This window comes from Oryctolagus cuniculus, chromosome 6, assembly GCF_964237555.1.
Source record: "Oryctolagus cuniculus chromosome 6, mOryCun1.1, whole genome shotgun sequence".
Lineage (NCBI taxonomy): Eukaryota > Metazoa > Chordata > Mammalia > Lagomorpha > Leporidae > Oryctolagus > Oryctolagus cuniculus.
In genome coordinates, this window is record NC_091437.1 from 29,566,934 (window position 1) to 29,590,570 (window position 23,637).

A 23,637-nucleotide genomic window follows, 5' to 3' on the forward strand; every position below is an offset into this window, starting at 1 on the left:
GCTCAAGTAGGAGAACTGTTTGACGACAGTTACTTTGATCTCATTAGACATTGGATGCTACTTGAGTGGTGTGATGCAGAGTCTGGGCAGGACAGTCGGCACCCTCATGGAGTCATTCATGCTTGGCTTCTCTTTGGAATACACATCGTTTGTTCCTTTATGCAAAACCACCCAAAGTTTTACTTGTAGGAGGCTCTTTCAAAAAGTTCATGGAAAATGCAATTAAAAGTATGACTTTCTTTTGGTGCAAAAACAATTTTGAAAGTCATGCATAGGTTTTCATAACACTCATACTCCCCATAGTATGAAAAAAATCTTTGCACCAGGATAAGCCCATTCTATCAATTCCTTCTTTTTCCCACAAACTTTTTGAAGTAGCTTCTTATCTACAACAAAAGGAGTAAAAATTTTCTCATTAACTCCTAACTGAAAAGCCTGGGTAATTTTGTAATTTCTTTTCTTTTCTTTTACGTTTTATTTATTTGAAAGTCAGAGTTACACAGAGAAGGAGAGGGAAAGAGATCTTCCATTCGCTGGTTCACTCCCCAAATGGCCACAATGGCCAGAGCTGCGCCAATCCGAAGCCAGAAGCCAGGAGCGTCTTCTGGGTCTCTCACACAGGTGCAGGGACCCAAGGGCTTGGGCCATTCTCCACTGCTTTCCCAGGCCATAGCAGAGAGCTGGATCAGAAGTGGAGCAGCTGGGTCTTGAACCGGTGCCCATATGGGATGCCAGCACTGCAGGCAGCGGCTTTACTGGCTACACCACAGCGCCAGCCCCTGCTGTTATTTCTGAAAACTCATTTAGAAGGGATTCCACTTGAAAAAGCCTTACAAGCAAGTATTCATGAGAAAAATATTGAACCAAAGAAAAGTCGTTTGTGTTGTTATGATTTGTATAATGGTTAAGGTATAAAAAGGTGAAGCATTTAGATATTTGATCATCTCTGTGATAATGAATGGAGCTATTACACTTTTTCTTATGGCAGTGACTTTATCTTGCTGTTTAGGGCAGGTGTTGTGGTGCAGTGTAGGCTCCCACACCGGGGCACTAGTTCTCAGTTGCAGCTGCTCTGCTTCAGCTCCAGCTCCCTGCTAATCTGCCTGGAAATGGCTTTGGCCTGGACCAGCTGTTGGGACCAACTGGAGAGTGAGCCAGAGAATGGAAGATTTCTCTCTCTCTCCTCCAAGTCTGTCTGACACTCTGTCTGCCGCCCCCCTCCCCATATTATATGGCATTTAAATTTTTACTTGCAATTTTGGAACTAAAGAGTATTCCTGTTGTGTTTTTTTTGTTGTTGTTTGTTTTTGTTTTGTTTTGTTTTTTTGACAGGCACAGTTAGACAGTGAGAGAGAGACAGAGAGAAAGGTCTTCCTACCATTGGTTCACCCCACCCCAAATGGCCACTATGACCGAAGCCACTTTCTGAAGCCAGGAGCCAGGTGCTTCCTCCTGGCCTCCCATGGGGAGCAGGGCCCAAGCACTTGGGCCATCCTCCACTGCCTTCCCGGGCCACAGCAGAGAGCTGGACTGGAAGAGGAGCAACCAGGACAGACCTGGCACCCCAACCGGGGCTAGAACCCGGGGTGCCAGTGCCACAGGCAGAGGATTAGCCTAGTGAGCCGCGGCGCTGGCCAAGAGTATTCCTGTTAATAGTACATTCAGCCATCTGAGCTGAGAGATGGATGAAATATAGTGAGGAACTTCATCACAACTTCTGCCTCAATTATTTTTATGTTAATCAGAATTAATATTTTTTTTTTTGACAGGCAGAGTGGATAGTGAGAGAGAGAGACAGAGAGAAAGGTCTTCCTTTGCCGTTGGTTCACCCTCCAATGGCTGCTACGGCTGGTGCGCTGCGGCCAGCGCACCGCGCTGATCCGATGGCAGGAGCCAGGTGCTTCTCCTGGTCTCCCATGGGGTGCAGGGCCCAAGCACTTGGGCCATCCTCCACTGCACTCCCTGGCCACAGCAGAGAGCTGGCCTGGAAGAGGGGCAACTGGGAAAGAATCCGGCGGATTAGCCTATTGAGCCACGGCGCCGGCCTAGAATTAATTTTTAAAGAGTATTTGGGAGGTAGAGTTATGGATAGAGAGAGGGAGAAACAGAGAGGGGGTCTTCCACCGGCTGGTTCACTCCCCAAATGGCTGCAACGGCCAGAGCTGAGCCAATCCAAAGACAGGAGTCGGGAGCTTCTTCCAGGTCTCCCGCGAGTGTGCAGGGGCCCACAGCCCATGGGTCATCTTCCACTGGTTTCCCAGGCCATTAGCAGAGAGCTGGATTGGAAGTGGAGCAGCCAGGACTCAAACTCCAGCTGGCACTCATATGGGATCCCAGCACCACAGGAGGAAGCTTAGCATACTATGTCTGTCACAGCACCAGCCCCAATTAGAATTATTCTTAATGAAACAACGTTAGTTTATCATTTTCTTTAGCACAACAGAGGAAACTACATCTCTTTTATGCTTAGCTGTTAATCTATGCTAGTTTATATCGGACTTCTCACTATTTTCAGTATTGAATATACAATTGCATATGATTTTTTTTTATTTGATAAATGTTGGCTGCTCGGAAAGTTCATGAAAAAATTTACCTTTAAAAAAATTTTTTTTTTAATTTCGAGGTTTAAATATACACAAACAGGTAATAGAAGCCACGGCCAAGAACGGGAGAATTTGCCGGACTGCGTCGATTTGGTGCATGTGTAGCTTCAAGTCCCAATTCCTAAGAAACCCTGGGCAGGTGGGGGTCCACCTGTTAAGTGTTGCATTGAAATTGAATTTGACATCTGACGCAAAAACGGGGATTTTCGGTATGCCTGCAAGGGAGAACTGCACTTGTATTCTAAAGGGTCTCCAACATCGCAGAGGCGACTTTATTAAAGCAGTGGGACGCCCGGTGGGGCGGCCGGCGGATGCCAGACGCGGAAGAACTTAGCGGCCTCAGTGCTTTCAGCTGCGTTCCCCGACTTCCCGGACTCGCGGAAGCGTCGACACCGGAGCGAGGCCCTTGCTTATTGGCTGTCATCCAGAGCAGGAGGCCGCCACTGATTGGCTGCCCTTTGGGCGGCTCCCGCTTTCTTCCTCCCAGGAGCGCAGTCGCTGATTGGCTGATGTCCGAAACGTGTGTCCTGATTGGAAGAACCCTTCTAACGCAGGCTGCGGCTCTGGTTGCGGCCAAAGCACAGCGACTTTCTATTGCGGTGAAGATGAGGCGTTGAATTCTCGCTGTGTTCTCGCGCGCGACCCGCGAGAGGCTGCAAGGGATACTTCAGCCCATTGTGGCGCTGGGCTGCTCAGCTCTTGTTACCGTGTCGGTGATTTAAGTGCCAGTTACTCTGCAGGGAAGGTGTTCTGATAAGTTTTTAAAAATGCCTTGGGAAAAGCAGGACGTAGGGCATTGAAGGTGTCCAGTCCAAGTCAGTGCCAGGAGCAGCCACTGTCGATACAGGCAGCTCCGTGGGCACAGGGGGAGCGCGGCGACCCCCTGCCGCTGGAAATCTTCCTGTCTCCTGCCCTGAGGGTAGTCATATCCCTGCTGTGGCTGGAAATGTTGGAGCCGCCTAAATGCCCATCAGTCGGGCACCCGTTGAATACCATTTGCACACCTATAACATGGAACACTATACAGGAAGGAAGTTCCATGAGCTGATAAGAAGAATACAATGATAGCTAAATAAGCACATACTACGCCGAGTCCTGTTTCCAGTATCATGTGTGATAAAATATGCTCAAGGATCGAGGAGGTAAGAATAAATGCGTGCTCCCGCCCGCATAGATATTTCTAGAAGCGTATTCAAGGAGCAGGTGGTGGCAGCTTCCCGGAGGGCAGCAGAAAGGCCAGGGCAGGAGGAGCCTCCCTTTTCATGGTATATGCTTTTGATACTCATCTTTTGTGGTGCATTGTCTGTACTAAAGCACTTTTTTTATTTTGAGATTTATTTATTTGAAAGAGTTTGAATTTTTCCATCTGCTGATTCACGCCCCAAATGGCCCTAAGGACCAGGGCTGGCCAAGGCCAAAGCCAGGAACGAGAAACTTTATCTGGGTCTCCCATATGGGACAGGGACCCAAGCACTTGGGCCATCTTTTGTTGCTTTCCCAGGCACACCGGAAGTGGATCAGCTGGGACTCAACTAGTATTCAAATGGGCGCCAGTGTCACAGATGGCAGCTTAATCCCCTGCACCACACTGGCCCCAACTTTAATTACTTTTAAAACAATGATTTTACAAACTCAAGTGTTTGACTTGGGAACGGACAGGGGGCTCAGGTAGGTTTGGGAGTGTGGACAGAAGCCTGATGACCCCTGTGCAGGTGGCTGGAGCTCTGAGCCTCGCTGCCCAGGGGTGTGGGGTGTTTCCCGTGTCTCCAGGTCTCTTGCACATCACAGAGCACAAGAAGCAGCTGAGTGAGAGAGGGGGAGTCTTGCTCCCAGGGTGGCAGCTGTGCCATCCCACACAACGAGTGACTGAGAAGCAGGGCTCATAATAAGTGTGTAAATTACTCAGGCTGCCAAAGGGAACAGGAGTTGCTCTAATTCTTCTGTGTAGAATTGGCTTCCTGGGGGCCCTGCACTGCTGCTGGAGCTAAAAACCGAGGTCTCCAGGGCGTCGTTGGCATTTCAGGACAGGTTGTCTCCACATCCACACTGGGGAGTCGGCTTTCTTTGAGGACAGGGGCTCCTTTCATCCTATAAAATAGGTATCTGCAGCACAAGAGGTGTTCCAGAGACTTGGGGTGGTCACCAGTGGTGGGAGATGGAAGGGGTGGTGGGGTGCTCACGGCAGCAGCTGCTCACCCTCCACCTAGCAGCTGATCTTTCCGGGCACTGGCTGTGTCCTGGGAGCATTCCAAGTCCTTTATACACAGTATGATTTCTCATAGTCTTTTTTTTTTAAGATTTATTTTTATTTATTTGAAAGTCAGAGTTACACAGAGAGAGGAGAGGCAGAGAGAGAGAGAGAGAGAGAGAGAGAGATCTTCCATCCGATGGTTCACTCCCCAATTGGCCACAGTGGCTGGAGCTATGCCGATCTGAAGCCAGGAGCCAGGAGCTTCTTCTGGGTCTCCCACATGGGTGCAGGGGCCCAAGAACCTGGGCCATCTTCTACTGCTATCCCAGGCCATAGCAGAGAGCTGGATAGGAAGTGGACTAGAACCAGCACCCATATGGGATGCCAGCGCTTCAGGCCAGGGTGTTAACCCACTGTGCCACAGTGCCGGCCCTTCTCTTAGTCTTTAAAACAACCCTAGGAAGTAGGCACAATTACTCCAGTTTTACAGATGAGAAAGCTTGTATAGACATGTTTGTAAACTCACCCAAGCTCACCTAGCTAGGCAGTGGCTGGCTGAGGATTGGAACCCAGGCTGTCTGTACTACTAGCTGTTCAACCATACCGCCCCCAGAATAGGGCTTCTCTGGCACAGCTGAAAAACCAACTGAAAAAGTCAAGTATTCACTGGGCACCTGTTGTGTTCCCCAGACTGCAGGAGATGTCACAGGAGGTGTTGGTGTTCCTGAGTGCAGGACAGCTCCTGAAATGTGAGTGGTAAAATGTGTATGTGTATGTATGGTAAATGTAAGTGGTAAAATATATATAAATATATATGTACTTCTAGTGGTAAAATATGTGTAATACAAAATGTCTTTTAATTAAACAGGTCAGTGGTAATAAGATTTTCTATGATTGAATGAAATCCATATAACATAAAATTAACCATTTTCAGGTGAACCATCCTGAGGTATTGAGAACATTCATAATGTACAGCCACCACCTCTTTAATTCCAAATATTTTCATCTCCCCCAAAAGAAACCCTTGTTCCTCCTGCTCCTGTAACCCCCAGTGTGTTCTATCTGTGGATTTACCGATTCTAGATATTTCATATAACTTGAATTTACACTATGTGCTTTTTCTTTCACTTAGCGTGTTTCTGGGTTCATTCACGTTGTAACATATTCCATATCCGCTCTCCACTCTCCACATATTCAATACTATATTCCTTTTTGTGACTGCGTTCTATTCTGCTGTGTGCATACACCACCATCTGCATCCAACTGGTGAAGGACACTTGGACTGTTTGTACCTTTGGCTATTGTGACCAGTGCTGTTGTGACCATGGGTGTTTTCCATTGTTTGGGGTGTATCCTTAGGAGTGAAATTACTGGGTTATATGATAATTCTGTGTGTAACTTTTTGTGGTACTGCCAGGTTGGAATGCTGTATCTCACCGTTAGAATCTTTCCTTGGTATGTTGGCTTTCTCCAATGCAAGAAGAGGAGAGGGCTTCTTTCTAGGGTGAATAAGAGAAACGTAGTGTGGTGTCAGGGAGAGAAAACACACACTGGCCTGGTTTTCTTTTTCAACAATATATATTTATATTTAATTTTATTTGAATGAAAAAGAGAGAAAGAGGTCTTCTGTCTACTGGTTCACTCAACACATGGCTGCAACAGCCAGGTCTGGGCCAGGCAAGTGCCAGGAGCCAGGAACTCCATTCTGAAATCCCTCATGTGTGGTGAGGGTCCTAGTACCCAGGCTGTACTCCTATCCATCTTTCAGTAGCTTCCACGGCAGGTTATCAGGAAGCTGCACTGGAAGCAGAGCAGCTGGGACTTGAACCAGTACTCCAGTATGGGATGCTGGCACCACAATGGCGGCTTAGCCTGCTGTGCCACAACACCAGCCCCTCGCCTGGTTTTCAATCTCTGCTTTGCCACTTGCCCATAGCAGGTGCATAGGTTGGTTACAAGCCTCTCTGAGTCTCAGTTTCGTTCCTGATCTGTGGAAATAGAGATGATCACACCTTCCATTCATTCATTCATTCATTCAGTGACTGTTGAGAGCTTCCTGTGGGGATGTGGTGAGCAATCACAGAATTTATAGAATGAGGAATAAGAGAAAGGGAGGACCAGGTTGAATTATTTTACAAAGGGAAGAAAAATCATAGGAAAAGTTGATCCCTTACATCAACAGGCAGACAATGAGTCTAGCCATGTGGGCCTGTGTCCTCTCCCTCTCCATCCCGGTACCCCACACAGGGCCTGCAGAAAAAGATCTGTTCTTTAGGGCTCTGTGTTTGCAAGCCACAGGAAGTGAGTGGCTTTGTTTGACAAGGCTTACTGGGGAAAGGTTGGAATTGGTCTGGAATGGAAAGGAGAGCTAACCAGTGAGTCCTTCAGGTGGCTGGAAGAGCCCAGGCACTGACAGGGTTCTTGACAACAACAGGTTGGAGCGGAGCCCGCTTGGAGGTTGGCCATGGCTGACCTGCTGCAGCCTCCATCTCCCAGCAGAGAGGGCCCTGCCCTGGTCCCAGCATGCCTCAGAGCCCCTGCTCAGGGCGAGAGGGCCAGGGCCGCTGCCTGCCATTGCTGCTCGGCTGGGTGCAAGCCTGCAGGTTGTCCAGCAGTGGACAGAGGTTGTAGGACTCTGACGGATCTCTGGCAGGTGGTGGTCAGGTGCTGCGGCAGCCTGTCTTCGTGCAGAGTCACGGAGTGCAGAGAGGATATGGAACTGAAAGTGCAAATCAGCTTGATCTGAAACAGAGAAAACGCAGGCCAAGAGCACAGTGAAGAGAAAGCCAGCTGCAAAACCCACCGGAAACGCAGCAGCTGCGCAGTGCGATCAGAGCCCTGACCTGAGTGGCCGCTGCCCTCTTACCCTGATGTCCACAAAGGCCCGCTTTGCTCTTCTCGTCTGCTACCGAGGATAATCAGTGACTCAGCCGTGCCGCCCATCGCAGTATGCAATCCCTAGTTAATCTCTGCTTTTCTTAATGCCACATCCAAACGGCAGCCAATCCAGAATGGATTTCCCCTTCTCTTAGTCCCTTCTTGGAATCCTTGAGGGAGCTGCCTTCCTCCCAGCAGTCGTCTGGAGCACCCTCCCTCCCTGAGTCCAGAATCTGATTTCGACAGGCTACAGCCTTTCGAGGCTGATTGGGCTTTAAAGGGTCCGGCAGCTGCTGGAACAGAGAACTGCGCTTGGCAGCCCGCCAGGACCATGAGATGGATGGGAAGCCGAGTGCTGTCACCAGGGAAGGGTGACCCAAAGTCTGGCTCCCGACGTAGGTGCTCAGCTGATGCTAAATATTGTCAATGAGCTCATGTGTTTAGAGACACTACAGCAGATCTTAGAAAATTATGGACAATAATGCCTGTTAATGACCACGTACATGCTGCACACCAGGCATTGTGTGTCTACCAGCTCATTTCATCCTGTTCTTGAATTATTTTTTGCTTATTTGGAAGACAGGGGAACAAGAGAGAGAGATCTTCTACTCACTGGTTCACTTCCCAGATGCCTGCAGCAGCCACACTGGACCAGGCGGAAGCCAGGAGCCAGGAACTCAATGCAAGTCTCCCATGTAGGTGGCAGGAACCCAAGTAGTTGAGCTGCTGCATGTGGCCTCCCGGGGTGTACGTTAGCAGGAAGCTGTCTGATCTCTCATTCTAGATTCAGTAGGCCTGGTTGTGACCTTCATGTGTGCATGATTTTTTCCCCAGAAACCTTTTATTTTAACCTTTTATTTAAACTTCGTGCATTTCATATGGATAGCTTTAGGAACTTAGTGATTCTTCCCACCATATCCACCTTCCCACCGCTCTTCCTCCTCCCTCTCCTATTCCCATTCTTATTTTTTACTAAGATCTATTTTCAATTAACTATATACACATATGATTAACTCCATTAACTCTAAGTGAAGAGTTCAACAAATCGTATAAAAAAAACCCTGTTCCTTAGCAGTCAACACAAGTGCTGTTCCAAGTCACTGCATCTCAAAGCGTCACTTTCACTTCCATAGAATTCCTTTTAGGAGCTCTCCTGGCTATCACAGATCAGGGAGAACATGTGCTATTTGTGGTTTTGGGACTGGCTTATTTCACTAAGTATGATGTTTTCTTTTTTTTAATTTATATTTTTAAAAGATTTTATTTATCTATTTGAGAGGCAGAGTCACAGACAGCGAGAGGGAGAGACAGAGAGAAAGGTCCTCTGTCCGCTGGTTCACTCCCCAAATGGCCGCAACGGCCGGAGCTGCGCCAATCCGAAGCCAGGAGCCGGGAGCTTCTTCCGGGGTCTCCCACATGGGTGCAGGGGCCCAAGGACTTGGGCCATTCTCTTCCGCCCCCCACCCCCCCAGCCACGGCAGAGAGCTAGATTGGAAGAGGAGCAGCCGGGACTAGAACCGGTGCCCATATGGGATGCAGGTGCTGCAGGCAGAGGATTAACCCACTGAGCCACAGCACAGGCCCCATAAGTATGATGTTTTCCAGTTTCATCCATTTTGTTGGAGACAGCAAGGTTTCATTTTTTTTTTTACCACTGTGTAGTATTCCATGGTGTACATATCCTATAATTTCTTTATCCAGTCTTCAGTTGACAGGCATCTGGGTTGATTTCATATCTAGCTATTGTGAATTGAGCTGCAATAAACATGAGTGTGCAGCTAACTCTTCGATATGCTGATTTCATTTCCCTTGGGTAAATTCCCAGGAGTGGGATGGCTGGGTCATATGGTAGGTCTGTATTGAGATATCTGAGGTGTCCCCACACTGTCTTCCATAGTGGCTGTTCCAGTTTGCATTTCCAACCACATCCCCGCCAGCATTTGTTGTTTGTTGATTTCTGTATGACAGCCTTCTAACAGAGGTGAGGGGAAACCTCATTGTGGTTTTGATTTGCATTTCCCTGACGCCTAGTGATCCTGAGTGTCTGTTAACCATTTAGATTTCCTGTTTTGAAAAATGCCTGATTCAGTCTTTTGCCCATTTCTTAACCGGGTTGTTTATTTTGTTGTTGTGGAGTTTCTTGATCTCTTTATGTATTCTGGTTACTTATCCTTTATTGGTTGCATAATTTGCAAATAAGTTCTCCCATTCTGTTGGTTGCCTCTTCGGTATGCACTATTTTTAGTATTTAGGGTTTTTTCACTCAACATTCAATCTGTGAAATGCATCCATGTTGTAGTAGTTTGTTCTTTTGCACTGTTTATAAGATTCTGTGGCATAATTGGCAATGATTTATTTTACCCATTCTATTGCTAATAAACATACATGTTATTCTCAACTTGGAGCTGTTTGTACAATTTTGTACAAAGACCTTAGCATGTATCAACACTCATTTCTGTTGGTACATACCCAAGAAAGGGCTGGGCCAGGTCAAAGCCTCGATCCAGGAACTCTCTCCAGGTCTGCCATGTGAGTGGCAGGGGCCCAGTTACTTGAGCCATCATCTGTTGCCTTCTCAGGTGCGTTAGCAGGAAGCTGGATCGGAAGCAGAGGAGGCAGAACTTGAATTGGCACTCTGATGTGCAGTAGGGGCATCCCAACTGGCAGCTTAGCTGCTACACCCAACACCCCCTGCTCAGTAGCACTTCCAGATGGTACAGATAGTGCAGGGGAAATGGAGTGAAAGGGGCGTGAGAAGAGGAAGAGGAGGAATTGGGAATACTCAATAAACTAATTGACTCATTCAATAAATACCCTAAAACCATTATATTTGCTATCTATTGTTTCAGAGCAAAGTACTCCAGAGCGTAGTAGCCTTGGACAACAGACATGCACGTCTCAGTTTCTGTGGGTCGGGAACCCATGCGTGGTTAGCTGGGTGATCATGGCCCAGGGTCACTGGAGAAGTTACGTTCAAACCCTTGCCTGGGCTGCAGTGATCCGAAGGCTTGGCCAAAGTGCGTGCTTCTGAGAAGGCGCACTCTCATGGCTGTTGATGGGAGGCCTCCCTTCCTCGCTGTTTGGATCTTCCCCGTAAGGCTGTTTATGGCGTACAAACTGCCATTCCTCAGAACAGGTTGAGCCAAGCGAGCAGGAAGTGAGCTGCCTTTGTTGTATGGCCTGGTCTTAAAGCTGCATGTCATCACTTCCTCCACCCCTTACACTGTAACCATTTGAAGTTACTAAGGCCGTCTGTATTCAAGGGGGGGACGTTGAATTCCTTACAAAGGAGTTTATAGGATTCGTGCAGTCTTTTAAAATAAGAGGAGCGGGCATTTAGCCTAGTGGTTAAGATGCTTGTGTCCCACCCCGGAGTGCCTGGGTTTGATTCCTGACTGTTGATCCTGACTCTGGCTTCCTGCTGATGTGGACCCTGCGAGGTAGAAGTGATGACTCATGTCACTGAGCTCCTGCCACCGCCTGGGAGACCTGGGTTGTGTTCCTAGTTCCTGGCTCCAACTCCAGCCAAGCCCTAGCCTGAGGGATCTGGGAAGTGAACCAGTGATAAGAGCTCACCCTTTCTTTCTACCTCTCAAAAAAATAAATGAAAATAATAGTCAAGTATATATAGTCACATATACATTCTGTCAGTCTGTACCTCTATAAAACATCATTGAAGTACAGAGGAATTATTAGTCAATAAATATTATTGTTGTAATTAACCATTGGTAAACAAAACAACAAAAACTATATTCTACCTCACATTTTTTAAAATTAGTTAGGTGGCTTTTTTTTTTAAACAAAGATTTATTTATTTATTTGAAGGTCAGAGTTACAGGGAGAAAGAAAGACAGAGAGAGAGAGAAAGAGAGATATCTTCCATCTGTTGGTTCACTCCCCAGATGGCTGCAATGGCCAGGGTTGGGCCAGGCTGAAGCCAGGAGCCTCATCCAGGTCTCCCACCTGGGTGCAGGGGCCCAAGCACTTGAGCCATCTTCTGGTGCTTTCCTCATGCTGTTAGCAGGAAGCTGGATCAGAAATGAAGCAGCTGGGACACAAACTAGCATCCATATGGGATGGCGGCACTGCAGGTGGGTGCTTAACTCAGCCACAACACCAGCTCCTCTACCTCACATTTATACCAGAATAAATTCCAGAGAGTTTAAACATGGGAACATTCAAGAGTGCTGGGAGAAATTTGTTAAAAAAATTAAAATACTCTGGATATTGAGTTTTTATTTAATTAATTATTTTGAGAGGTAGAGTTACAGACAGAAGGAGAGACAGAGAGAGAGGTCTTCCATCCGCTGGTTCACCCCACAGATGGCCACAACAGAGCTGTACCGTAGATCCAAAGCCAGGAACCAAGAGCTTCTTCTGGGTCTCCCACATGAGTTCAGGGGGCCCAAGCACTTGGGTCATCTTCCACTGCTTTCCCAGGCCATTAGCAGGAAGCTGGATCAGAAGAGGAACAGCTGGGACGCGAACCAGCACCCATATGGGATGCCCATGCTGTAGGCAGAAGCGTAGTCCACTACGCCACAGCATTGGCCTAGGATATTGAGTTTTGAGATGGCTTAAGGGAAACACATTGATGGATACAACTGTGACACCAAAGCTTAGGTACACTAAAGAAAAGATTGTCAGGATCACATGTGAAAATTCAATACTTCAGAAGAGAAACTCAAGTCAAAGGACAAATGAAAGCTGCAGAGAAATGTTTGCAACCTGTCAGACGACAAGTCCTGAGCTCTTGGATGCAGTGTCGGTACAACGTGGAAAGCTGCCGCCTGTGACATCAGCATCCCATATCGCAGTGCCAGTTGGAGTCACGGCTGCTTTGCTTCCCATCCAGCTCCCTGCGAAGGCACGTGGGAAGGCACCAGAAGGTAACCCACGTACTTGGACCCCTGCTATGCATAGGGGAGACCCAGATGGAGTTCCAGGCTCCTGGCTTCTGCCTGACCCAACCCTGGCTGTTGTGGCCGTTGAGGGAGTAAACCAGCAGATCAGTGATCTCTTTCTCTGTCTCTCCCTTTTTCTCTGACGCTCTTTCAAATAAATTAAATAAATCTTAAACAAAACAAAAACTGAACTCTTCAGTAAAGAGCCCTTACAGCTTCATGGGGAAAAAAAGAAACTCCACAATCTGTCTGAGCCGCTTGCCTGCTTTCTTGGGCAGCCTGACCACCAGATACACAGAGGCATCGCACTTGACCTGTCCGCAGGCCCCTCGGGGTGTTCCCGGTCCTCCGTCCTCAGGTGGAGTCTGTTGGCTGCACCTCTTTCTGTTCCTCACCTTCAGGTACTCTCCTCTCGCCCTCAGCTCCAAGCAGTGTCGTTAAGATGCTTCCTGTGCAGCCTCTGACTCACAGCGAGATGACGGCTCTGCCAGAGCTGATTTCAGCAAGAAAGCCTCCCGGAGGCGTGGACGGCGCTCCCGCGGTGCCCAGTGGCTTCCAGCTGGAACGCCTGTGCCTTCATTCAGCACCTCGTTCTCAGGCCCTGACCTTGTAGCTGGAGCTCTTAGCTGCAGCTGGAGCTCTGTTTCTTCTCTGAGTTTGTGTTCTTGTGGGAGAGTGTGGGCAAGAGGAAAGTTCCCAACCGGGAGATCTGGATCTGGGGCTCGCTCTGCCACTTTTGATTTGCATGACCGGGCAGGTTCCTTCCGGCTCTGAGCCTCAATTTCTCCCTCAGCAAAACAAGTGGGAGGACGGGAGGGTCCCCGTGGATTCCTCCAGCTCTGACATCTGAGGATTCAGCTCATTTCCTCTTCTCGACATCTGGTCTCCAGCATCTGGTTTAACCTTATTTGGAAGCCCCTGAAGAGTGCTGCTTAGATTGTGGAACCCACTGAGAGCAAGGAGAATGATTCCAATTACTGAAGTTCTCCTTGCTTTTCCTAAAAAAAGATTCTGTTCCTTGTGGAAAAAGCTGAATCACACACAGTAGATTGACGAGGGAGGCAGTAATTAGGCTAAGGGATGGCTGTGCACTGGTCTCCAAGTTTGCCATGGTGATGCCTGTGGCCCTATAATTTGAAAAGAGCATGTCAGGTTTCCAGGGCCTCAGGAATCTCCGATAGCCCAGGAGGCTGTCCAGAGTATGGCTGGCTGCAGACACAGAGAGAGTAGGCTGTGGGATTTATTTCAGTCCTTCCAGTCCCAAAGGATCGCTTTACCTATCTGTCATGGGGTCTGAAGTTTCTTTTTTTTCAAATAGTAGATATTTTATAACTTTATCCATGTAAAGATACCATAACCTTGGCACAACATGAAGTTTTTTTTTTTTTTTAAGATTTATTTATTTATTTGAAAGTCAGAGTTACACAGAGAGAGGAGAGGCAGAGAGAGAGGTCTTCCGTCCACTGGTTAGCTCCCCAGATGGCTGCAGGGGCCCGAGCTGCACTGATCTGAAGCCAGGAGCCAGGAGCTTCTTCCAGGTCTCCCATGTGGGTGCAGGGGCCCAAGGACTTAAGCCATTTTCTACTGCTTTCTCAGGCCATAACAGAGAGTTGGATCGAAAGTGGAGCAGCCAGGACTTGAACCAGCACCCATGTGGGATGTAGACTGCTGTGTCACAGTGCCGGCCCTAACATGAAGTTTTTATATTTATATTCAAATACCTCATCTCTCAATTTCAAAGTCTACTATAATTCTGTGATGTTCAAATCATCAATAGTATCTGCTTATGAAATATTTATACTATTCAAAATTAACTTTTAAAACATAAAATAGAATCATTCTTTTTATGAAAAATTGGCTGCATTTATAACATTTATGAATAAGTCACTTTTATACTTAGGGATAAATCAGGATGACATCAGTTGGGAAATGTAATAAGAATGTGTTTGGCAAGCAAATACTGAAAAAAAATTTTTAAAGATTTATTTATTGGCCGGCGCCGCGGCTCACTAGGCTAATCCTCCGCCTAGCGGCGCTGGCACACCGGGTTCTAGTCCCGGTCGGGGCGCCGGATTCTGTCCCGGTTGCCGCTCTTCCAGGCCAGCTCTCTGCTGTGGCCCGGGAGTGCAGTGGAGGATGGCCCAGGTGCTTGGGCCCTGCACCCCATGGGAGACCAGGAAAAGCACCTGGCTCCTGGCTCCTGCCATCGGATCAGCGCGGTGTGCCGGCCGCAGCGCGCCGGCCGCGGCGGCCAATGGAGGGTGAACCAACGTCAAAGGAAGACCTTTCTCTCTGTCTCTCTCTCTCACTGTCCACTCTGCCTGTCAAAAAAAAAAAAAAAAAGATTTATTTATTTACTTGAAAGGCAGAGTTACAGAAAGGCAGAGGGGGAGAGAGAAAGAGAAAGGTCTTATATCCACTGGTTCACTCCCTAGTTGGCCTCAACGGCTGGAGCTTTGTCTATCTGAAGCCAGGAGGCAGGAGCTTCCTCTAGTTATCCCATATGGGTGCAGGGGCCCAAGGACTTGGGCCTTTTTCTACTGCTTTCCCAGGCCATAGCTGAGAGCTGGATTGGAAGTGGAGCAGCTGGGACTGAGGTGGTGGCTTTGCCCACTCTGCCACAGCGCTGGCCCCCTGAAGTTTCTAATGCCAGGCTTTCTCCCTTAATGAGAAGGTCTTTGGCAGCAATGATTTTTGGTTACTCTGTGTGTGCCTCCCACCACTCACCCCTGTACGTCCACTCCTTTCTGATCCGGCCACAAATGTGGACATGGGAGCCAGCATGGGACAAACATGACACTTACTTTTTTTGAGTGAATGATTGTTCCAGGGATGGCCATGATAAACACAGTGCTGGAAGATGCAGGGGCCCAGTCCCTGGAATCACTGCACTGGGTGGGTGTGATCTGAGCCTTCCGCCAGGTCGCATTCTCACCATGGGAAAACACTGACTGGGGAACGAGGCCAAGCAGATGCAATAGAGGTGAGACATGGAGAGAGATGCAAAAAAGGTGTCACCAAGGAAATAAGGAACAAGCAGGGGGAAGAGGGAGTGGGGAGGGGAGGGAGGGAGAGAGAGACAGAGAGAGACAGAGACACAGAGAGACAGAGACAGAGAGAGAGAGAGACTGATTCACCCTGAAGCCTTGGTCAATGTAACTCCCCCTTATAGTCTTTCAGCTACTTCCCAGTCTCCACAGTCAATAAATCCTCTTTTTACTTCTGACTGTTTGAATTTGAGGGTTTTCTTTTTTGTTAGGTACAGTTACAGACAGTGAGAGGGAGAGACAGAGAGGGAGGTCTTCCATCCACTGGTTCACTCCCCAAATGGCTGCAACGGCCAGAGCTGCGTCAATCGAAAGCCAGGAGCAAGGAGCTCCTTCCAGGTCTCCCACGCAGGTGCAGGGGCCCCAGGACTTGGGCCATCTTCCACTGATTTCCCAGGCCATAGCAGAGACTGGATCAGAAAAAGAACAACTTGGACTTGAACTGGCGCCCCTGTGGGATGCCAGCTCCACAGGCAGAGGATTAACCTACTGCACCACAGAGCCAGTCCCGTTGAGGGTGCTCTGATGTAGAACTGTATCTCCAAGAAGCGCTTCCTAAACTGTAACTGCTGTCTAGAAGGGATAATCCGTGGGATGAGTGATGTTGAGTAGATTTTCATGTAAATTGTGAATGATGTGCAGAGCAGATGAGCTTTGACAAGGAAAATAAAGTGCTGCTAGAGAAAGGGCTTGCTAGACGAGGACAAAGGTTGGTGTTGGTGCAGTGGTCAAGACATCACTTGATCCTCACATCCTATATCGGGGTGCCTGGGTTCCAGGTCATCTCTGCTTCCAAACCAGCATCCTGCTGATGTGTACCCTGGGAGGCGGCAGGTGGTGGTTCAAATACTTAGGTCCCTGCTGCTGATGTGGGAGACCCAAATTGAGTTCTAGGATCCTGGCTTTGACCTGGCCCAACCTCATGTGTTGTGGGCATTTGTGGAGTGAATCAGCTGATGGAAGATCTCTCTGTCTCTCTGCCTTTCAAATAAATAAATAAATATTTTAAAAATAAAGAAACAGGACAGCACCGTGGCTCAATAGGCTAATCTTCCACCTGCAGCACTGGTACACCGGGTTCTAGTCCCGGTCGCTCCTCTTCCAGTCCAGCTCTCTGCTGTGGCCCAGGAAGGCAGTGGAGGATGACCCAGGTCCTTGGGCCCTGCACCCGCATGGGAGACCAGGAGAAGCACCTGGCTCCTGGCTTCGGATCAGCGTGGTGCATCGGCCGCAGTGGCCAATTGGGGGGTGAACCAATGGAAAAAGCAAGACCTTTCTCTCTGTCTCACTGTCCACTCTGCCTGTCAAAAAAAAAAATAAATAAAAAATAAGCAAAAAGGCTAGCCCCTTGTACATTGTTGGTGGGAATGTAAAGTGGTACAGCTATTGTAGAAAACAGTGAGGTATTTCTTCAAAAAATAATACATCCAAGAGTGTTAGTCTGTGACTAGCAATTCCATTTATTGGGTATATACCCAAGAGGATTAAAAACATGTGTTCACACAAAACTTGCAATTGAATATTCATAGTGGTAGTATCCATAATAGCCAATAGGTTGAAATAACCCACTTGTGTCCCAGCTGGTGAATGGGTTTATAAAATGTGATGTAGCCATACAGTGGAAAACTATTCAACAGTTAAAAGGAATGAAGCAGCGACCCATGCTACAGCCCTGATGTAGTTTGTGAATATTATCAAAGCAAAGGGAGTCATGATTCCATTTATAGGAAATGTCCAGAAGAAATAAATCTGTAGAGACAAAATGTGGGTTACTGGTCGTCAGGAGCTGCGGAGAGGGAGTGCTGGGGAGTGGCTGCTAATGGGCATGGGGTTTCTTTGTGGGATGAAAATGGGAGCAGGAAATGGTGATGGTTGCACCATCTTGTGAAGATACTAAAAACCAGTATATTGTATGCTTAAAAAAGATGAATGTTTGGTATGTGAGTCACAGCTTGGTTGCTGTTCTTGTCCTGGTCGCTTCCAGTTTCACATCATACCATGCAGAGTATGTTTTGTGGGTTGACTGATCCTCCCCAGACATTCCTCCAGCAGTGCCCCCATCCCATCCCGCATCCTCTGAATTATGCGGAATCCTTGGGACACTGCCTGGTCTGGAGGGGGCACTGATTTCCCTTTCAAAGGATTCAGACCCTTTCTCACTTGCTCAGTTATTTTGCTGAGTCAAGGACCAGTCTTATCAGCTCAAAAGGGACAGGCAGCGGTGGAGTGAAACTAATTCATAATTTTGTTTAAATTTACTTGTCAAAAGCAGAAATATTCAATTTTATGGATACTCCCAATTCCCCGCACTGGGAGCAGACTTCCAGGAAGCAATTATGTAGAACAAAATGTAATGGGTAACAGGGGGTGCCTGGTGAATTATTCATAATCTGATAATGATTTTAACCCATTTTTAACGTGGCCTGCTATTGATGTTAGCTTCTGGAAAGCTCCCAAAGTAAGCTGCATGGAGGTTTCCTGTAGTCACGCTTACATAACCAGCTACCTCCTGCCTTTCCCCAAACCACCTGCGTAACCAAAATCAAAAGAGCGCTGGGAGCCCTTTCCCTCCCGGAGGCTGGAAGGCAGATGTAAAGGGAGCATCATAGGCTTGGCCTGGCACGTACGGCACCCCTCCTCCTACGCTTTGCTTGGGGAGGTTGCTGTGGCATTGTGCTCAGCCCAGTGCCTGACAGCAAGAAGGTACACAGTACTTGACAGGTTCTGCTTGCCGACTGAATGAGTGCTGGAAAGAATAAGCTGCCTGTAGTAAGGAAGAGTTGGGTTGTGTAGTCCTGCCTCCGACCAGTTGAGTGCTTTGGGCAGGAACCTTGCCCTCAGCTTCTTTATAAGACAGAGACAATAATAACCACCTTGCTTTTAGATACGCCTAAGTGCCCAGCTCCATTGCTTGTTTCCTTAGGTGCTTCTTTAATTAATGATAAAACTTGTTCTCAAAGAAAAAAAAAGAAAGTATATTATTGCAAAAATTAAAAGAAAAGAAAGGAAGTAGGAGGAAGGGTGGAAGTGAGGGAAGGAGGGAGAATAGGGTGGCAAATGTCATTATGTTCTTAAAACTGTATGAGATACATGAAGTTTGTTCCATTTATATAAATAAAAAATTAGAAAATTAAAAAAAAACTGCCTTGCTGGGTTACTGAGGGAGTTTGGGAATCTAAGTACTCCAAAAGCAGTAGCTGTTATATGATCTTCCTTCCTTATAGAAGCCTGTCACTTCTTGAGATCTCATTAACTGTAGGGAGTCAGCCAAAGTTTGTTTTGGAGCCAGAAGTTCCCAGACTCAGCAGTGTCTCAGACACACCTGGGGAGTTTTGTTTTGTTTTGGTTTGTTTTGTTTTTTTCAAATAAAAATTTTCAGGTTTTACCTCCAGGAATTCTGATTCAGTAGGGTGGGATCAGAATGTATTTTTCAGCTTTTTTTTTTTTTTTAATTAAGGTAAAATTTACAAACAGTGAAATGCACAGGTCTGCGGAGTTAGATGAGTCAGATGAGTTTTGATGGATGTGTGCACTTATCTGGCTAATGCCACTCCCAAGATACAGAACATTCCCATCACCCCGGAACGTCTCTCCTTCCCGTCCGCCTGCACGGAGAACCACTGTTGTGAGTTCTGTCACCGTAGATGAGTTTGCCTGTTCTTGAATGTTGTGTCATTGGAATCCCAGAATAGGCACTTCTTGTGTATATTGTTCCTTTTGCTTCTCAGTAGTCTTCAGGAGTCACCCACGTGGTTGGGTGTATCACATCGATAGTTCACTGCTGTTTACCGCTGAGTGTTTTCCTGGTGTATGCATCTCATCATCCGTGGCCATTATGAATAATAAATGAAATAAATTTTGTGCTATAAAAATGTTCTCATTTCTTGTGAGTTAATACCCAGGAGTAGAATTTCTGAGTAATAGCACAGAGGTATTTTCAACTTCATTTTAAAAACCCCTCATATGATTCTGATGATCTGCCAGATTTGGGAATTTTGGAGGTAGTGATAGATCAACCTTGATGATTCAAGACATTTTGTTCAGTTGTTTCATCGTGTAGGTGTTGCAGACAAGCCGGTTCACTAGGGAAATGCCTCCTGTTCTCTCTCCCCAGCGAGGAGTCCAGTTCTCCTCTCTTGATTTCTAATTTCTTGCCAGAGAAGAGTTCCCAGCCAAGGATCCCTAGGAGTCTTTTGGATTGTATCTTCCAAATAGTTCCAGGAAGCGTTAGGGGGTGAAGGGACCCAGCAGAGGGAACCTGTGATTTCTTATGTTGGAGGAGCGCACAACCCTTTGGTCACCTGGGTGAGAAAGAGGGGCCAACATTCCCACTGGGCCATGCAATCCCCCTGCCACCGTTTGCAGGCCGAGGGCAGCCTGGGACTGGGTCCTTAGGTGGACCATGTGTAACTGTGGGGCTGCTGAGGGAAGAGCAGTGGGCAGGACTCACCCCAGATGCAGGGCATGGGAGTTAGCGTTGAGTCCTCTAACTGTGGGGTGAGAGAAAATGTTGTCAAACACCACTGTTTGGTTCCAAGGGTCCTGCTGGCTGTTGACTCAGGAAGTATATATTTTTTCTTTCTAAAAATGCATTTCCATTTTGGGATTATTAGAATTTTGCAGTAGGAGCAAAGACATTCCCAGTGGGTGATACATGTATATTGTACTCAGGATGGTTTAGGGGTCAGACCGATGAATGCGGTGAAAAATAAGTATTTTAATATTTTGGTGTGTAATGCAAGAATAAAATTAGCAAATTAAATATATAATTTCTTGGATATATTGCTTAGCAGGAGCCAAGTTAAAAAGATAGTCAGTTTTCAGAAAAATATTAAGTATAAGCAAACTTCAAAAAGTTCATGGAAGGGCTGGCGCCGTGGCACAGTAGGTTAATCCTCCGCATGCGGAGCCGGCATCCCATATGGGCGCCGGTTCTAGTCCCGGGTGCTCCTCTTCCAATCCAGTTCTCTGCTATGGCCTTGGAAAGCAGTAGAAGATGGCCTAAGTCCTTGGGCCCCTGCACCTGCATGGGAGACCGGGAAGAAGTACCTGGCTCCTGGCTTCAGATCAGCTCAACTCTGGCTCTTGCGGCCATTTGGGGAGTGAACCAATGGAAATAAGACCTTTCTCTCTCTCTCTGTCTCTCTCTCTGTCTCTCTCTCACTATCTGTAACGCTAACTCTCAAATAAATAACTAAAATATTTTTTAAAAGTTAATGGAAAATGGATTTTAAAAAGTTTAGGGGCAGGCATTTGGTACAACAGTTAAGATGCCACTCGGGACACCCATATCCCATATTGGGTCACCTGGGTTTGGGTCCCAGCTCCACTTCCAGTTCCTGCTTCCTGATAATGCATGTCCTGGGTGGTGGCAACTGATGGCTCAAGTAGTTGAGTTTCTGCCACCCATGTGGGAGACCCAGGTTGAGTTTCAAGCTCCTGCCTTCAGTCTGGCCCAGCCCCAGCTGTTGCATGCATTCTAGAGATGTATGGAAGACCTCTGACTCATTCTCTCTGTGTCTACCTTACAAATGGATTAAAATGCTTTTTCAAGAGACGAGTTTGTTTTGATGCAAAAAAATGTTGAAATTTGTTTGTGGTGTTTTTTAATAATTGCATTTCATGGACTTCTTTTTTTCTTTGAGAGACAGAAAGAGAAAGAAGAGAGAAGGAGTGTGCCCACCTGCAGGTTCACTGTCACAATACCTGCAGTGGCTGGGGCTGTGACCAAAGCCCTGAGCTGGAAACTCAATCCACGTTTCCCATATGGGTGACGTGGGTGACAGGAACCTAATTACTTGAACAATCACCACGGCCTGCCAGGGTATGCATTGACAGGAAGCTGGAGTCGGGAGGCAGAGCTGATGGAACCTAGGAGCTTGGATGTGGGGCAAGGGCGCCTTAATCACTACACTGAAAACCCACCTCTCCCCTTGAACTTCTTGAAGACCCCTCATATATACGATTTCTAAAATTTTTGCACCAAAGTAAATTTATCTTTTCATTCAGTTTGTCTGTAAACCTCTGCAAGTACCTTTATGTGCAATAGTAAAGTTGACAGAAAGTGTGAAAGTGGTTGTGAGTGATGGAGCTTGTGGAAAACCATCCCGGTTAAACCGCACGTTGAACAGATCAGGAAGCCGAGGCCCTAAGATATAAATGCCTTGCTCAAGGTCAGATCTCCTCAGAGCTAAGACCTGATTCCCAAATCTACCTGGTTCCCGGCCCAGGGCGTATTCTAGCACACGTGTGGCTTGCCTCTTGGAAGAAGGGGAAGACATCTCGGCGACCTCACAGCTTATCCAGAGATAAGTATGTTAGCAGAAGCTGCTGCACTTGGCTTGCAAGAAGCCACAAAATCAGAAGGGATCCACTGGTGGATGCAGGGCCTGGAATCTAGTATGGGAGAACCAGATTCCCCGGGAACAGACGCCAAGGTCTTGGATATTCTCTTCAAATGGGATCTCTGAAGGAGAAGAGAGCAGAAACAAAGTGGGCAGCCAGGTTCCCCACCATGCCTCCCAGCCCCAGACGGCCTCATGGACAGCACCCGTGTATGAGTGCCTGGCTGGGCCTTTGGAGGCCACCAAGAGGGCCGTGGTTGTTCACAGCAATGCTGCAGGCAGCTGGAAACCTGCGGGGGCTCAGCTTCTCTGAGGAGCATCACCGGTGAATCGCCGCAGCTCCTCTAGGGAGCCCGGGAGGCGGCAGTGCAGTTGGAAGCTTAGCGCTTGCCAATCCATGCAGCTCGCAGGGTGGACAGGGCAGGTGCTGGAACTGCAAGCGCGGGTGTGAACTTCTGCAGCTGGGACACAGAACTGCTGGTGGGAGTCACCCTTCCCTGGTTTGTGCTGCTTTCTCTGAGCAGGCTCTGTGTCCCTCCCCGAGGCGCCCTGACTTCTGTAGTGTGGGAGCCGTTCTTTCCTCCCTGTGTGACAAGGTGTGTGATTTGCTCAGCCCACCTCTCAAAGGAAGTCAAAGGAAGCTGAGCTGCAGCCCCAATCTGACCCCAAAGAGATGCCATGGGCTTCACCACACCCAGGTTTACCCAGCAATCCTGCACTTTATCCCAGGGCCAACCCAGAGACTCTGCAAGAAGCCCGCCATCCCACCGCCTGTCCTTGCTGCTGGTAGCTGGGATTAGGGCCCCAAGAGTTTGTTAGCAGGCAAAGTAAACAGCAACCCACAGTTGGAAAGTGGTGCCTGTCGTCTGTGGGCTCCACATGAATATTCTCGTCTGTGGAGTAGGGCACTTTGTGTTTTTTTTTTTTTTTTAAGATTTTATTTATTTATTTGAGAGGTAGAGTTACAGACAGTCAGAGGGAGAGACAGAGAGAGAAAGGCCTTCCATCTCCTGGTTAATACCCAAATGACCGCAGCAGCCGGAGCTGTGCCCATCTGAAGCCAGGAACCAGGAGCTTCTTCTGGGTCTCTCAGGTGGGTGCAGGGGACTAAGTGCTTTGGTCATCTCCCATTGCTTTCCCAGGCCTTAGCAGAGAGCTGGATCGGAAAAGGAACAGCCGGGACCCATATGGCACACCAGCTCCGTAGGCAGAGGATTAACTTACTATGCTACAGCACCAGGCACCCTTAGTGTGTTTTTAGGATACGTCAGCCTAGGCTCAGCCACCTGATTTGAAGGAGACTGGAAGGTAAATACCTCTGCAGTTAGGAGGTCACAAGGAGGGGCAGGCGGTGTGGTGCTGCCACCTGGGGTGTCCACATTCTGTATCAGAGGGCCTGGTTTGAATCCTAGCTGCTCCGCACTTCTGATTCAGCTTCCTACTAGTGCACCTAGGAGGCAACAGATGATGGCCCAAGTGCTGGGGTTTCCACCACCTGCGTGGTAGCTCCTGGCTGTTGTGGGTATTTGGGGAGTGAACCAGCAGATGGCAAATCTTGGTCTCTCCCTCTGTCTGTGTTACCCTACCTTTCAAATACAGCACTAAAATAAATGTCACAGGATCTGTCAGCAGCTCTACTGTGTGTCTTGTGGGAAGTGCCTCTGCCATGAG

General features: G+C 47.8%; 1 long non-coding RNA gene across 1 annotated transcript; it reads right to left on the reverse strand.

Annotated features, from left to right (window-relative positions):
• Positions 1-6,353: 6,353 nt before the first annotated feature.
• Positions 6,354-13,107, reverse strand: LOC127490691 (uncharacterized). The gene is made up of 3 exons (XR_007918986.2): positions 12,971-13,107; positions 10,141-10,266; positions 6,354-7,536 (listed from the first exon to the last, which is right to left on the reverse strand). It is a non-coding gene; the product is annotated as an uncharacterized lncRNA (long non-coding RNA).
• Between the last annotated feature and the right edge of the window lie 10,530 nt (positions 13,108-23,637).